Here is a 16,534-nt window from a genome sequence, read left to right as displayed (position 1 = left end):
TCCACTACCTCAACCAAAGGTCTGGGGTCTGACTATTAGGACAGCTCTTACTGCCATGTACTATTGTAATTGTTAGAAAACTCTATATATTGAACTAAAAATCAGTTTCCTTAGAACTTTTACTCATCGATCTTAATTCTACCATTAGGGGCTATGCCAAACAAGTTTTTCTTAGGGTACTGCCCATACCTTAGGGCATATATTTGAATGTAGGTGTCTTATACACTGGAAATTAACAAGACCATTTTTCATACGCTACTTCAAAGAAAAACCAATTTGGGAAAACACGGTAAGCTGTTATACTAGTTTACTGAGCTGCCATAACAAAATTCCACAAACTAGGTGGCTTACAACAACAGGAATGTATTCTCTCACAATTCTGAAGGCTAGACGTGCAAAATCAAGGTGTTAGCAGGGCCATGCTCTTTCTGAAAGCTCTAGGGAAGAATCTTTCCTTTCCTCTTCCTAGCTTCTGGTGGTTGCCAGCAATCCTTGGCATTCCCCAGCTGCATCACTCCATCCTCTGCCTCGGTCATTACATGGTCTTTTTCCCTGTGTTTCTCTTTTGTGTCTCTGTGATGTGATGGAAAAAGAGGCAAAAAAGATTTGAAAGGTAAGAGGGACTCAAACCCACCATTGTTGGCTTTGAAGATGGAAGAAGGGAGCCACAAGCCAAGGAATGCAGGTGACCTCCACAAGCTGGGACCGTCTGTCAGCTAACAGCCAACAAGAAACTGCAAGAAACTGAATTCTGCTAACAATCTGAATGAGCAAGGAAATGGAATCTCCCCAAAAGCTTCCAAAAAGGAACCCTTCTGAAAACTTGACTTTAGTCCACCAAGAGCCTTGTCAGACTTCTGACCTACAGAAGCATAAGATAATAAATTTGTGTTGTTTTGAGGCACTACGATTGTGGTAATTTGTTACAGCAGCAATAGAAAACTAACACAGTAGGTAAATAATAATAATATAACTATAATAGTTATATTATTATTATTATCATCATAATCACCACCACTACCACCACCACCACCATCCACAGACCAAAAAGACAATAATAAGTCTCAGAAAAATTAAGTATTATTCCTAAGGTCACATAGGTAGTAGGTAGCAGAGCAGAAATTTAAACAGAAGCATGCCTGATAGCAGAGGCCATGTTTTTTTAATCACAATGGTATACTGCCCATCCCAAGAAACAGTGAGATCCCAAAGAAATAAGTCTTAGAAGAAATAAAAATTACATTAACCCTGTGCATCTCACAGAGTACTGACAGCAATACCAGTAAATTTAGGCAGGCAGCTTTTCTGATCTTTGAAAATACCTGACTTCAAAAGCAGCATTGACTTTTAGAATAACTGTAGCATGAGCAAATGTTTGTAACCCTTCTTCTCTCCCTTTCTTTTCCTTAACTCCTTCATCCCTCTGTCCAATATCCCACCAACCTAAAATATCTTCACAGAACAAATGGCCAAGAATAAGCAAAATGATCCTGAAAAGTTGGGGAGATTTGCTCCCTTTTCCAAAATCTTAAAACTTTATAAAGCCACAGCAATTAAGATGGGATAAGAAAATAGGCCAATGGAATGGAATAGAGAATCCAGAAACAGACTTATGCATACATGAAAACCAAATATATGACAGAGTTACCCACTGAAGATAAGAAGAGAAAGAATGGGTTATCTAATAAATGGTTCTGGGATAACTATTTATATGGAGAAATAAAATGGATCCCTACATTACACCATACAAAATCAGTTGCAGGTCAATTAAAGAAGACTCCATTTGAAAGACCAAACTTAAAAAAAAAAATTGTAAGGGAAAATATCTTTTATGATCTCAGGTTAGGGAAAACATTTTAAGCATATCAGAGAAACACTAATCATAAAGAAAAAGATGGATAATTCTAAAGCATCAAAATTGACAAGTTGCGTATCACAAGACACCATAAAGAACTTAAAAGGCAACTTACAAACTTAGAGGAGACGATTGTTAAGTCATATAACTGGCAAAGAATTAGTATCAGAAAGATATAAAAAACTCCTACAAACTATTAATGAAAAGTACAAATTGTTCAACAGAAAAATGGTCCAATGATATGAACAGGTATTTGACAAAAGAGGAATTATAAATGGCCTATAAAACATGAAAAGCTGTGCAACCTCACTTGTAATCAGAGAAACACAAAACAGAAACATAATGATATGAAGTTTACAACCACCAAATCTGTAATAAATTAAAAATCTGTTAATAAGAAGTGTTGGTGAAGATGAGGAGCAACAAAAACTTTTACACTCTGCTGATAAATTGATATGAACTCTTTGGAAAAGTTGAATATGCTTATTCTCTATGATCTAGTACTTCCTCTCCTGTACACATACCATAGAAAAGTTTTTGAACATGTACAAGACACATGTACAGAATGTTTCATAGCAGCACTTATAAATCTGAGAACAAACCAAATATTCATCTATAGGAAAAATTTATAATATATTCATACAACGGAATACTGAAAATGAATAAAATACATGCAATAACATGAAATATCTCAGAAATATAATGTTAAGGGAATAAAGTCACAGTATTACTCCATCCCTACAAAGTAAAAAACATGCAAAAGTAAACAATATTTTGCATAAATGTATATACATATGTGATTTTTTAAACTGAAAATAGCAAGAGGATGATGAACACACAATTGAGTATACTGCTTTCCTTTCATGAGAGTGCAGCAGCTTTCAAGTGGGCTGATAATGCTCTATTGCTTAAGCTAGGTGGTAGACATATGGGTGCTCATCTATTATTCTTTTGGATATACGACATGGTTCATTATAAACATTTTATACGTCAGCTGAGAAAACATGTATTTGAGGAGTGGTATTAAAACTGTGCTTCACTGAACTGCCTAAAAGACAACTATAAGAGGGGGTGAAAGGATGCCAGAGCTGTGGGAGTGTTAAGGAGGTAACACTCTGGGCTCCCCTACTCTGACTTCACTCAGAGCAGCTGCACCTTTCTGAATACAGAAAAAGGTTTGAAAACCACTTCAAGCAGGATTATTTTGCAAAAAGAAGAGTGTACACTAAGTCACAAGGTCCCCTGGTACACATGTATTTGCTTGTATGGCATTAGCTATTTGGCAGAAGGCCAAAGAAACCAAAAGCCTAAGTAGCAGTATCCACTATATTTCAATTTTAAAAAAAGCTTAAGTATCAGTAGCCATTGCCCACAGGTGACAAATTCAAAATAAAGACAAAACAGTCGTGAAATGATATTATAGGTCAGGATGAGAAAACTGGTGCCTACTTACATGCAACTTTTCAAGAATTCATCAGTAATGAAATGGACAAAGTAACTTTTCCCTAAGCCTCTGCCCTTGATTCCTTCTTTTTACCACCTGTAAGCTTCATCATCATTTCCAACATCAAAAGGGGGTCTATTATTCTTTTTAACCCTATCTCTGTTGCTCACTCACTCTCTCTGATAAAATGTCCCATGTGGCTATATATTTTTTCTTTTACAAAGTGTATCAGCAAATGTGAAATTTTCCCCAGCATCAATCACGGAGTATTATTGCAAAAATATTCTGATCTAGCTGTATGCTTCGGCAATTCCAATATCTAAATGGAGACCATCAAAAAATGCTTTTATGGCTTTTAATCTTTTTTTCTTTTCTCTGCAGCATTTTCAACCTGGTGCAACATCCCTGCTGACTTTTTTTGTTTGGCAAAGGTCAGCTTTGACTGTGCCTTGGCGTTTCAGCAGAAATGAATAATCTGCTTAATGAGGGCAATTTCCTGCTCTGACCTACCCTTTAATTATTTTTTAATCATGTATTTGGCATATTTGGTCATGATAGTTCATCACTTCCTTTGCAAAGTTGCTTTGTAAATAAGAATGAGAACACTTATTCTGTACAGTATGAAATGAAGCTATCACAGGGAGGGTGAGCCTCACTTTAAAGTAGACTAGGTTCCCAAAAGGTGGGTACAAATGACATTTCTGTATAACCAGCCTTATCTTCCCATAAACGAATATGATCATTTCTAATATGCTTCATATCCATCTTGGAGTAGTCATCACTACTGATTATTTGCCCCTTAATTTTTGATTTTACTAAGGTCTCTCCAACAAGTTGTTAATACTCTATAAACATATATCAAATATACCAAGAGAATATAATATTTAAAGAACCAAAATGAGAAATTTGGGGATATGGGAAGGTATTTTATGATGTGACTAATCACCTCCCTAATTTGTTGGGGCTTTTAACTTTGAACTTTCATGCACAGATAAATACTCTTATATACAAATACCATTATAAAGGATTCTGTATAAAAAAGGTTTCCAAGTCCTACTGGATGACCTTGTATTGATATTCAGTAAAGGACCCACTCTTTATCATGCATCACAAACTAGCGTACCAAAACTGAGGGGAAATCCAGCAGTGTGTGACACATATCCTGGCACATCTTCCTGGGATTTCACTATTACTCAAAGACTTAGGGGCAGGGAGAGATTCAAGTAATTTAACTAAGTAATCAAAAGCATTATTTTTTATTAAAACAAACATTCTAAAAAAGGAAGTTATATTCATATAATATTCCTATAATTTAAAGTACAACTATTCAGATAAATATCTTGCTTTCAGAAGTACTTAGAACTCTGTCCCCCCTTACCCTCACAGTTTTAGTAAAGTTTTCTCTACCATTAGGGGTACTTTGTCAGAAAAGTTTGAGAAGCTAGATCTACAGCATCTCTGACAAGAAGCTTTCCAGTCTCTATTTGAACATTTCAAATGATGGGTGAGCTTTCACCTCCAAAAATCAAAGCACTGCATTGTTTAAAAAAAAAAAAAACCTTTAAGGATGGGCTGGCTGCCTTACCTGCTCGGGCTTCTGCCTTCATGTACTACTGTGCTTGCGCGTGCCAGCACATACACGCACGCTCTCCCCTCCCCCATTCCGGATTAGTCTCTTTTTCCAGTTAAAGGCTATTTTTTTTCTTGAAGCATAACAAGAGCAGCCTAAGCACCCTCGGCACCAAAACTCTTCAAATATTCACTCTTCCTCCTTCTGCCGGACTTTCTCACTGGAAAGGAGGTTGGTAAGAAGCGGTCAAAGGTACGGTGACCTGGACGTACTTCCGCTTCCTGAACTCAAGAGAGTACGGCACACGCGCGCCCCAGGTCAGTAAGGTTGACTTCCGCTCCCCTCGTGCTCTGAGAGCTGAATCACGGAGCGCGCCCAACCATTCGATCGTAGTGCAGAGGACTGGTATGACTCCAGTGGGTAAAGCTTTTAGAAATGAGCAAGGATCTGTTGAAGATGTTTTTTGGGACTTTCAGATGAACATCTTAGGTGAAAAGGATGATACCCCAGTACATTTCTGTGACACATGCGAATTGCCAATTAAAATCTATGGGCCGGGGCTTCCCTGGTGGCGCAATGGTTGAGAGTCTGCCTGCCAGTGTGGGGGACGCGGATTGGAGCCCTGGTCTGGGAGGATCCCGCATGCTGCGGAGCGACTCGGCCCGTGGGCCACAATTGCTGGGCCTGCGCGTCTGGAGCCTGTGCTCGGCAACGAGAGGCCGCGATGGTGAGGGGCCCGCACACCGCGATGAAGAGTGGCCCCCACACCGCAATGAAGAGTGGCCCCCGCTTGCCGCAACTAGAGAGGGCCCTCGCGCAGAAATGAAGACCCAACAAAGCCATACATACATACATAAATTTAAAAAGAATGTAAGCAGACAAGAATAGCATTAAAAAATTTTTAAAAATAAAAAATTAAAAAAATTAAAAAAAAAAAATCTATGGGCGGATGATTCCATGCAAGCATGCTTTTTGCTATGCCTGTGCTATTTTACATGGAAAAGAAGGCAGTAAGATGTTCCCAGGCTGTAGTAATCCTGTGGAACGAATTGAGAAGCATACGCAAGGTTCTCTCTTCATGTGTGGCACTGTTCAAGGATGCAAGAGATCGTGTTTGTCTCGAAGAGACTTAAAGGCTCATCAACCACGGCCATACAAGAGCTGAAAACTCTCTTGCCCGTACTCAACTTGAAAATGTTCATTCTGCATGTTGTCCCACCACCTACTGAAATCTGATCATCTTATAACACCGCCAGATGAGCATCATATGAACCATATTCTGCCAAAGCAATACCTTATGATACTACTACCTCCTTTGCAAAGTGTTCGCACAAGCCATATAATCTGCCACAAGAAGATATTAGTGCTCCTCCAGCAGAGTTCATTGTCCATGAATTCACCTCTATATCTTTCAGTGAGTCAGGAAGCTGAGTCAGAAAACCTTTACATTTCAACAAGAAAACATAGCAATTTAGTAACTGTCCCTATTCAGAATGACTCAAATTCGGGTACTTGAGAACCACTTACCTCCTGCCTCTGCAATTGCTCTCCATCATCCTGAATATCAGGGTCAACCAGTGGTATTGAACTCTCATGGAACTATGCCTCCACAGCAATATTTTACCACGCTACCTCCTCTGCAATCAGTAAGTCATCAAAGGCCACATCCTTTCCAGGCCACAGGTACTTTTCACTTGATTCATAGCCACGCTTCAGGTGCATCAGTGACTTCTACTCCACCACCCTCTCCATAGACCTATTATTGCTCAGATGCCACCTTATATGAAATATCTTCCACCAGGACCTACCTCACCTCAACAGGGTAATCCACCTGTAAGTACACATCCTTCTCACCATTATAATGCTCACTCTTTACCCCAGTTTACTGAAGATCAAGGAACTCTGGGCACTCCATTTATATAACTAGGGGAAGTAAGTCATGTTATGTGGCCTGCACCCAGAGGACCACCCCTTCCTCCAGGAAAGCAGCGTCTTCCTTTCTCAAACCTCACTTCTTGGACTACACTTCCCAGATCAGACAAGATATAAACCATATTACCAGTAGTAATAGTAAATATTTTTGAACAGAAGATATGAGGGGAAGGAAAGTATTGTCAACCTTCTCATTAAGCTTTGACCATTTGGGGAAGGAAAAGCACCTCTTACAGAAGTGGCTATAAAACATTTAAAGTCTTGTCTCTTAAAATGGTTTTAAACCTTGATCTTGGGAGTGATTTTAAGTACTTTACTACAGTGCAGATAAGTGGCTCAGTTGAGATTAACTATGCTTTAACAACTTTGTTCCTCTAGTATGGTAAATTGATCCCAGAAGTGACCATTTGCAATATTATATCCTGGGCGGGGGGGGGGGGGGGGGGGACTGTGTTCTGCTTTCAAAAGTGTTGTTTTTATTAAACCCAACGTTTAGTTTTTCTTGTGATACATTTTGTTAACCTGGGTAAAAAGAGTAAATTTCAATATGGTTGCAAAAGAACAATAAGGCCTTTGTACACAAATCTGTCTCCCTGTAACTTCCAACGTTCTTGTTTCTAGGCCCAAATTGCTTTTTCTTTACTGTAGCTTAGGCTCTGTGGCCCAAACCACCTGCAGGCTGAGCTCTGCCCTGGATTCTAGACACCACACAAACCAGAAGTATTTAAGCAGTTCTAGCCCAAATCTGTCAAATCCAGCATCAAATCCCTTACTACTCCAACCCTGATCTTATGCCCCAGTTTTAATGGGCCATTGCCCCTTTCCTGTGTTAAAAGATGAACTGAGGCATATTAAAATTTTTAAGAGTTATGAATTCAAATCAGGCAGCATTCAATCTAGCAGATAGAAAAGAGCTCTGAGGAGCTGTATAAAATGAGCAACTTTTATAGGCAGAAGGGAACAGGAACAAGGAAGTTACCCTAGGCAAAAAAGCAGATTGGTTATTGCAAGGTTACTTTCCTTTAGGGGATGGCAGGGATTAGTTAGGCAGGTTGCCTAACTAGTGCCGATAAGGTGATTTCTGGCTGATTGGGTTAAGATTCCATGTCTGGGAGAGCCAAAGCTGTAATTAAGTCAAGTCTCAGTTTGGTGACCTGGGACTTAGCATAAGTGACTCCATTTTGTTGTCTTGTTTCTAACACCTGAGAGCCAGTGCTCACCTCATACTCAAGTTCCAGTTACTAAGGCTGTTTCTTCTTCCTATGTGTGAGTCCCTATCCAAGTAATATATTAGGTAGTATAGGCCGTCTATGACTTTTTCTTGCCAGTGTAAGGGTAAATAAAATCTTAAAAATTAAATTTTCCCTAGTGCCAAAAAGTAGAGAACTTTCCTCCTCCCATTTTCTTTTAGCATTTCCTTCAGAAAACTTGAGATTATAAATGCTAGCTCTGCCTCTGAAATATATGTAAATCTTTTTCAAAGCTAAATAAGCCTCTTGCAGTTTTACATCCCAGGAATGTCATTCCTGGGGCCAAGGAGCCATTTCTTTGAAAAATGAACACCAAGAGTGGTACCCTATCTCCCTGTCTGTGGGAATTTAGTTCCAAGATGTAACTTCTTGCTTGTAAAAAGGATGAGATTTTATTTTTGCTCTGGATAGATACAATTAATGTGTATGTAATAGATTAACATATATATATATATATATATAAAACATATGTACATGTTAATGGGTTAACAAGTATATAAAAGGGTAAGAGTTCTTTTTTGTCTCTGCAATCTATTGCGGAGGAAGAAATTTTTCTCTACCCTTCTGGCTGGTCTAAGAGTTAAATTGACATGAGACAGATTAACAGGAGAAAAATCACACAAAAGTTTAATAACATGTATACATGGGAGAGACCCAGGAAAACTAAGTAACTGGCCAACATGGCTAAAGCCCTTACCTTAAATACCATCTTCAGCTAAAGACAGAGGAGGATGGGGGTAGTGGTTTGGGACTTCCAGGGGAGGAAGGCAATTCACATGGAGATAGAAAAGCAAATGTTTGGTAAACAAATGTTTGCTGGGCCAGGCAGGCAGAGACAATGGGACACAGAGCAGACTCTGATCTTTAGGCCCTGCCTAGAGTTCCCCCCAGCACACCTAGTCCATATTCTTTGCAGATAGCTCTGGTGATAACTCTATTCTGGAACAAACCCACTATCTACATTCTTTTAGGCAGTTCAAGGGAAGGTCAAAGTTTCTTTTAAGGCCCAAAGAGTCTTAATCAGCTTAAATTAATCCTCATGCCAAAGAGACTCATTTTAGGGTGGCAAATTTTGCTCCCCTACAAATCTCTTTAGCAGATTGCCTATGCTGCACATGGCAGTCTGGTTTAATGTTTATCAATTAATAAAACTATTTCATTCTTCTCCATGTTTTATAGAGAGGTCTTATTGGGTTGGCAGGAAGCTTTATGTTTGTTATTTCCCCAACAATTTGGCAATGAGGATAGGATCCATCTGGCAATTCCTGAATTGGGTGGATTGGCTGAAAGTCTTGTGGCCACACAAGAGTCATGTGAGAGACCCTGAATTATAAAAATTCTTTCTAGCTCTCCGCTCTTTTGGAATACTAGCCAGATGTGAATTACACTCTCCAAATTCAAGATTATATTATTGACTAAGTATAGGTGACACCAGTTCTAAAATCCCGTCAGGGTCACCATTGACTTTGTTGGTGGAAAAATATGGGAAGCCGGAAATGCTGCCTGCAGGTCTCCCACTCAAATTGCCAATACCTTTCTGTCACATTTGGAATGAGTATACATACGAGAATCCAGTCTTACAGTGGCCTGAGGACTGTTTCTTTTCATTCGGACAGATTAACATATTTACAGGGGTTCTTAGAAGTACCTCATTCTAAGCATATGAATTACTGGTATTTATCATGATTATCATTCTAAGGAGAGAGTGAAAAATTATTTGATAACTAGGAAGAAAGACTGAGAAAAACTAAGAAACTCAAGAATTAAAGTCACTTTCTCTTACACAGAACTGCCCTCTCTTCTCTGCTATCCCAGCTTTCTCTCTGAGTCTCTTTATCTTTCCCTATTTCAAATCAACTCCTGGGAAGAAGGCAGGTGATCTTTTAGATGGGCGGTTCCTTCCATTAGACTTCCCTGCAAGGAGAGACAAGGGTACAACTTCTCCAGCTGTTAATGAATTATTTGCCCTGCTTGAGGGCATATGTTTGTATGCCTCATGTTCTAGCCTGACTCCACTTCACATCTCAGCCCTTGAATCCACCTCCAAGAGTTGCTTAGCAAACACTCACCATGTCACAAAAAAGCAGACATGATAGAAAGATGTCATCGGGGAATAATTGAGGATTTGGGTAAAAGACTGGGTCCCTGTATGAAGGTAACAGGACAGAGTAGCTGCACAGGCCACATGGGGAAAGACAAAGGTGTTAGGCCTGATAAATATTCACATGGGAAAAAGAAACCAAAGTGCCATATAATCCTACATTATTCTTGTCTCAATATAAGGAAAACCAGACCTTCCTATTCAGATCACCAGTGAAGCCAATACCATCGAGGAGCTATCCAAGCCTCCCAGGTAAGCCATGTGCCTCTCTCACCACTTGATATTAGTCATTTAAAGACTTCTCTTCCTGTGCCTGAAAAGACTCACAAAAGTACTCTGCAACATGTTTTCAGTTTGTAGCCCCGTAAATGGGGATGTCCACTGGCTGCTACAGGGAATTCTGCAACCAGCAGACTTCACTCAGGTTGTGCAGCAAACATGTTGGGGACTAGAGGTGACCCACTACAATGGGTATAGTGGCCAAGGGAACCCACCACTGCTGTGGAAGAACTGAGGGCTTTTAAAACCTATCAAGAAGGGTTGCTAATGGTGAGCTGGGAGACCCTGCCACAGTATACCCAGAAACAGGTGCCTCCCCACTTGATTTCCACCAGCAATGTGTTGCTTTCTCACAATTCACTGGCATGGATACACGGGCAGATCAAAATCACCCTCTAGTCCTGTTCACCTTTGTCTTGGCTCTCTTGCAAACTATCCAAACTCAAGTTAGGGAAAAGGTAATAGGTTGGCAAGGACAGACTATTTCTCAAAACTTAGCAGCAGCTACACAGTTTTGTGGCAATCTAGAGAAAGACAAAAAAGCGAAAAAAATAAAACCCACAGTGTTGGTTTAACTGAGCAGCTATTTACTAAAGGGGATAACCCTACTCTGGTCAATCTATGCAGGGAGCAAAGGAAGAAGGGAAAACTGCATATTATTATGGCAAAAAGCCAGGATATTAGAAGAGAGATTGTAGGAAGAGACTCCAGAGAATGGAAAAATTCCAACAAGGGAATCAAGAAAACCCAGAAGGACAAAACCCTTAGCTGGGAGATAATTGGCAAATGGCTCAAAATTGACAGATTGTGGGAGTCTCATAGGTGAGAACTGGCAAACCATATTCTTCAATAACTTTCCCTCAGGCTAACCTATCCTTGCCTTTTCTGGTAGATAGTGGTGCTACTTATTCTGCAATTAACTTGGAAATTTCTCATTTTGCATCTAGTGATAGATCAATACAGGTTGTTGTTAAAAAACAAAAAAAGTTTGTTGGTATTTTGTGTCAGCCTGCTAATTGTTCCTTTTCTTCCGTAGTTCCCATACAAATTGTTCCTCTGACTGAGGAACATGCTTTCTTACTTTCTCCTGATTCGCCTGTCAACCTACTGGGGAGAGACCTGCCATGCAAATTAAAGGCTATCATATTCTATACTCCAGCTGGAGTGTTTGCTGAGCTCCCTTGGAAGACGGCACCTGATTTGGTTACTATGTGCCAGAGCTGAAACAAACTGATGCATTGCTTTGGGCCATTACTTGGGAATAATGATACTGGTTTAATTTGAGATAGAGAACCAGGAAAAATAGCTTACAAAAAGGATAAGCCATAGCCATGTGTAAAACAAGATATCCTTTGTTTAGAACTCAATTTGTAGGAATAAAACTAGTTATAAAAAACTAGGAGGAAAAAAGGAGGGATAATTTTCAAATGTACTCACCCTGTAATACTCCCATACTTTTAGTAAAGAAGGAAAATAAATTTGATATAACTACTATACAGATTTGTATAATTTCTTAAATAAATTTTCTGCTCCTTTAATCTATATAGTTCCTAACCCCACAGCTCTTCTGATTTCAGTACCATTGTCTGTAAAGTTTTTCACTGTAGTTGATCCATATTCTACTTTTTTTTTCTTTTCTTCTAGTGGATAAGTCTATATTTTTGTTTGCTTTTACTTATGAAGTAAGTCTTATGAAGTTAGAGGATTCCAAAAGGGTTTGGGGATTCTTACACTGTTTTCCCTAGTTGCTTACAAGAAAACAGAAATTTGTCCCACCAGGAGGATCTATAATTATTAAACATATAGATGATTTTCTGATAGTTTCAGAAATTAAAGAGTAATGCAAAACTGATCCTTTGGCTTCACAGGAGCTCAAGGGCTCACTAGAAAATTTGCAATATTACCAAGCTGAAAAAAAAAATATTTGAGGCATCTGTTATCAGCTAAAGGACACAAAGTGATAATGAGTCGGCCAATTATGTAGATGAAATGACCTACTACCAAAAAATAATAATAAAATAAATTTTTTAAAATAAACACTACTTAGAGAGTTTTGGAGACTAGTAAGATACTATGGACAGTGAATTCCAGTTTTTGCAGAGCAGGCAAAACCGCTGACAATGCGATTGCATAATTCTTCAGGTCCTCTAGTTTGGTCCCTAGACTCTCAAGAGGCATTTGAACAATTGAAATTGGCTACAGTCTCTTTCCCAGATTTGGCGATTCTACATTTTGTAAAACCTTTCCATTTTTTTTGTCCTGAAAATACAGGTGCTGCTAGTAGAATTTCAACTCTAAAGTTGGGATTAGACTAGACCAATCTAGATGCCATGGCACTGGGACCACACTTACTGAAAAGGCTCAAGCCCTTGCATTAGTTGATTGTTTTATTTGAGTATCCCATATGTGGTGATATTTATCTTACAAGTGCATAAGACCCAGCATTTGTTGGTACATTGTCAGACTGGCTATGAGCAAGCATTATCATCCAATCCTAGTATTTTGCTTGGAAGATGCAATCTCTTAAACCTGCTACTGTTTTACCAGATCCTAATCATATAGATGATGATTGTACAATGGTAATAGAAGAAAACGCCAGGCCCCAGTCTGATTTATTTAATAATCTTTTTTTTTAGAAAACATGGAAGAACTTTTTTTTATAAATTTATTTATTTATTTTTGGCTGCGTTGGGTCTTGGTTGCTGCACGTGGGCTTTCTCTAGTTGCAGCGAGCGGGGGCTACTCTTCGTTACGGTGTGTGGGCTTCTCATTGCAGTGGCTTCTCTTGTTGCGAAGCACGGGCTCTAGGTGCACGGGCTTCAGTAGTTGTGGCACGCAGGCTCAGTAGTTGTGGCTCACGGGCTCTAGAGCACAGGCTCAGTAGTTGTGGCGCACAGACTTAGTTGCTCCGTGGCATGTGGGATCTTCCCAGACCAGGGCTCGAGCCCGTGTCGCCTGCATTGGCAGGCAGACTCTTAACCACTGTGCCACCAGGGAAGCCTGATAATCCTTTTAAAGGCAGATTTTATAACGTTTACTTATGGGTCATTTACTAGAGACAAAAGTGGCCAATTTAAGGCTTTCTGTGCTGTGGTGACTTATCATGAAGCTTATGTTTTGCCTGCAATTAAGTTGGCACAAGCAGGTAAGTTAATAGCCATTACTGGAGCTGAAATTCTTGGTTCTAGAGTTAAAAGTAAATATATATGCTGTTGGTAAATATGTGTTTGGTGTCTGTCATGCAACAGGGCAAAATTAGAAAAATTGGGGATTCTTGATTTCTATGAGAACTGAAACATGTCATGGAGAATTGAAAGCTGATTTGTTAGAGGCTTTACAGATGCCTACTCAGATTATCGGTAGTCCATTACAGAGCCCACACAGGGCAAAATGACAATTTCTGAAGCCAATGATTTTGCTGAAAGAGCTGCAAAAGCCACTATTAAAACCTGACAGACTCCAAATTTAGAAGCCCCACTTCTAATACTAGAAACCTCTGTCCATTTTCAAAAACAAGCTTCATAAAGAGAAATGAACAAATGGATCAAAAAAGGGGCTAAAAAAAATTCAACTGGACTGTAGGAATTACTAACAAAATAATTCCTATATCACAGTTTTTATTTGCTTGATTAGTTTATTGTTCTGTTATCAACAAAATCAAACTGAAAGGGGTTTTTTAAAAGGCACTAGACTAATACTATGTCTATCAAAAAGATGAAATTATTCAAAACATATTAAAGAGTTTTGTTATCTGCCAGTAGAATAATTAGAGACCACTTCCAAGGTAGGTGCAGAAAGGTTTCCCTGACCAACTTTACCAGGAACCCAATGGCAGTTAGATTTCATAGAATTCATGCCTATGGAAGGTAAGAGATTTTGTCTAGTTGTGGTATGTATGCTGTCTGAATGGCCTAGTCTTTTCCCTTTTCAAAAGCAGATGCTCAGGCAGTGGGGTAAAGACCCTCTCCATGCACATAATCCCCACTTTTGGGACCACAGGGCTTACTGAATCAGATGGAGAAAATCATTTTATGTCTACTGTTGTTCAGGAATTGTGCAAATGTTTGCAGATTCCTAAAAGCTATCATACTCCAAGTAGAATGAAAGACTCAAACTCTAACAAACTCATTGGCTAAAATTCAGCAATCTATGGGTAAAATGGCCTAGAGATTTACCAGTAGCTTTGTTAAAAATTAGAGCAACTCTTGCAAGCAATAATGTTCTCTCTTTGAACTTACGTTTGGCAGGTCTATGAATTTGGGTCTGAAATCACTTCCTCTGCTTTGATTTAACTGAAATCTCTCATAATCATGTTCGATACCTAAATGGCTTTTCTCTTCCCTAGAAGCCCTGAGACAAAGTCAGAAGGGCCTAGAGGGACCTACTGGAAGAAGTCTGTCACTCTTATCAAACTGGGCAATTTAGTTTACATAAAAGTGTTCTGGAGGAATGTGTTTTGTCACCATGTGGAGGGACCACTTCAAGTACTGCTGATCACCCAAATGGCCATCAAGTGAAAGAAAACCCAGATGGATTCATGCTTCTCACATGAAGCCAACTGTTCAAGAGGACTGGACTGTGGTTCCCACAAAGAACTTGAAACTTAAATTTTCTAGAATAAATGGTGTTGGTACTGAACTCAACTGAAAGGAGGTATTCTAACGAACTTATTACTATTCTCAGACTGCCTTGTTGTCTTATTCAAAGTATTAGTAAACAGTAGTATAAGAGTGAATTAGTTGTTATTTCAGTTACTGTAAGAATCACATTTTACTAGAAAGTAAACAGGTTATTCGTTATACCACTCTCTTTTCTGTATGCCCATAATGGTTCCTACAGTCACACATTTCTCATCAGCTCTAAATTGCATTCCCAGTATGGACATGGCCTGGACTTATGAATCCAACAATCTGATTTACTGACATAAAACATAGAACCATATTCATTACTAACTTTTTATAATATTAAAGTGAAAGTAACTAATATGCATCCAGAGACTCAAGCCCCAAGTTTGACACAAATAATGTTTTGTTAACTAGCTTGATTGGAAGGGTGGTATACAAGAGCATCTGATTAATAGAAAAACAGAAATCTGGCATTTATGGATAAAGACTACAGAAGACAGGTATAATGTCATTGTTAATCACTTTGGGATACAAGTTTTTTCCAGTCCTAGTGTGGATAAACGTGCCTGTTATACTATTATAGTAGTTCATTAAGTACCCATGGATAACTACTGACTTAGACGGAGGTGAAAAATGGCCCATAGGTTGGGTTTGTCCGCAAGACTTAAAATGATTAGAGCCATGTACACTGAACACTGGAAGTTGAAGGGGAGAATTTGCCACCCCAAAATATGCTTCTTTGAGGTAAGGATTATCTTGAGCTGCTTACTTTTAAGAAGTAGCAGATACAGGAAAAGCTATTAGTAGAGGGGAAGTTACCCTTTTGTAAGAGATATTTACATCTATAAGGGAAATCTCCATTCCTAAAGGTGTCTCCCTCTCTGTACCAGGAAAAGGAAGATGATTAAATCTCCAGAAACTTATCAATGGAGAAAGCAGCAACTTAAATCTGCATAACAACTATACCCTCGTTTTCTGTGTTTTGCCTGCTAACCTCCCATAACTGCCCCCCACCCAACACCTTTTGTCTTAGCTGGAGATGGTACATAAGGTGACGACTTGGGCCATTTTGGAGAGTTACTCAGTTTTCCTGGGTCTCTCCCATGTATATGGGATGTATACATGTTATTCAATTTGTTTATTTTTCTCCTATTAATCTTTTATTACAGGGGGGTTTAAGCCAAGAAGCTAGAAGGGTAGAGGGAAAGTTATTTTTCCTCTCCTACAAAGTTTAATCTACACCCTTCAATGGTTGGCTCATACTAGGACTTTGACACTAGGTAATGGCCATAGGTGTCTTTGTGTTTTATATCTGGGAGAAGTATTTGGGAAGATAGAATAATTACAGAAGGGTCTAGTTTATTCTGTAATTATAATGTTACTTCTGTGACTGATGAGAACTCAGGGGAAATTTATTGGGCCTTAAGAAAAACTCAGTTAAAAACTTAGATTATCAGGCTCCAGAATTAAACTACTCA

General features: G+C 39.0%; 1 pseudogene; it reads left to right on the top strand.

Moving 5' to 3' along the window:
* Nucleotides 1-5,333: 5,333 nt before the first annotated feature.
* Nucleotides 5,334-6,934, top strand: LOC103004409 (E3 ubiquitin-protein ligase Hakai-like; annotated as a pseudogene).
* Nucleotides 6,935-16,534: the final 9,600 nt, after the last annotated feature.

Source organism: Balaenoptera acutorostrata, chromosome X (assembly GCF_949987535.1).
Source record: "Balaenoptera acutorostrata chromosome X, mBalAcu1.1, whole genome shotgun sequence".
In the NCBI taxonomy this organism is placed as follows: Eukaryota; Metazoa; Chordata; class Mammalia; order Artiodactyla; family Balaenopteridae; genus Balaenoptera; species Balaenoptera acutorostrata.
Note: the sequence above shows the minus strand (reverse complement) of the source record. Positions and strands in the feature narration are given on the sequence as shown.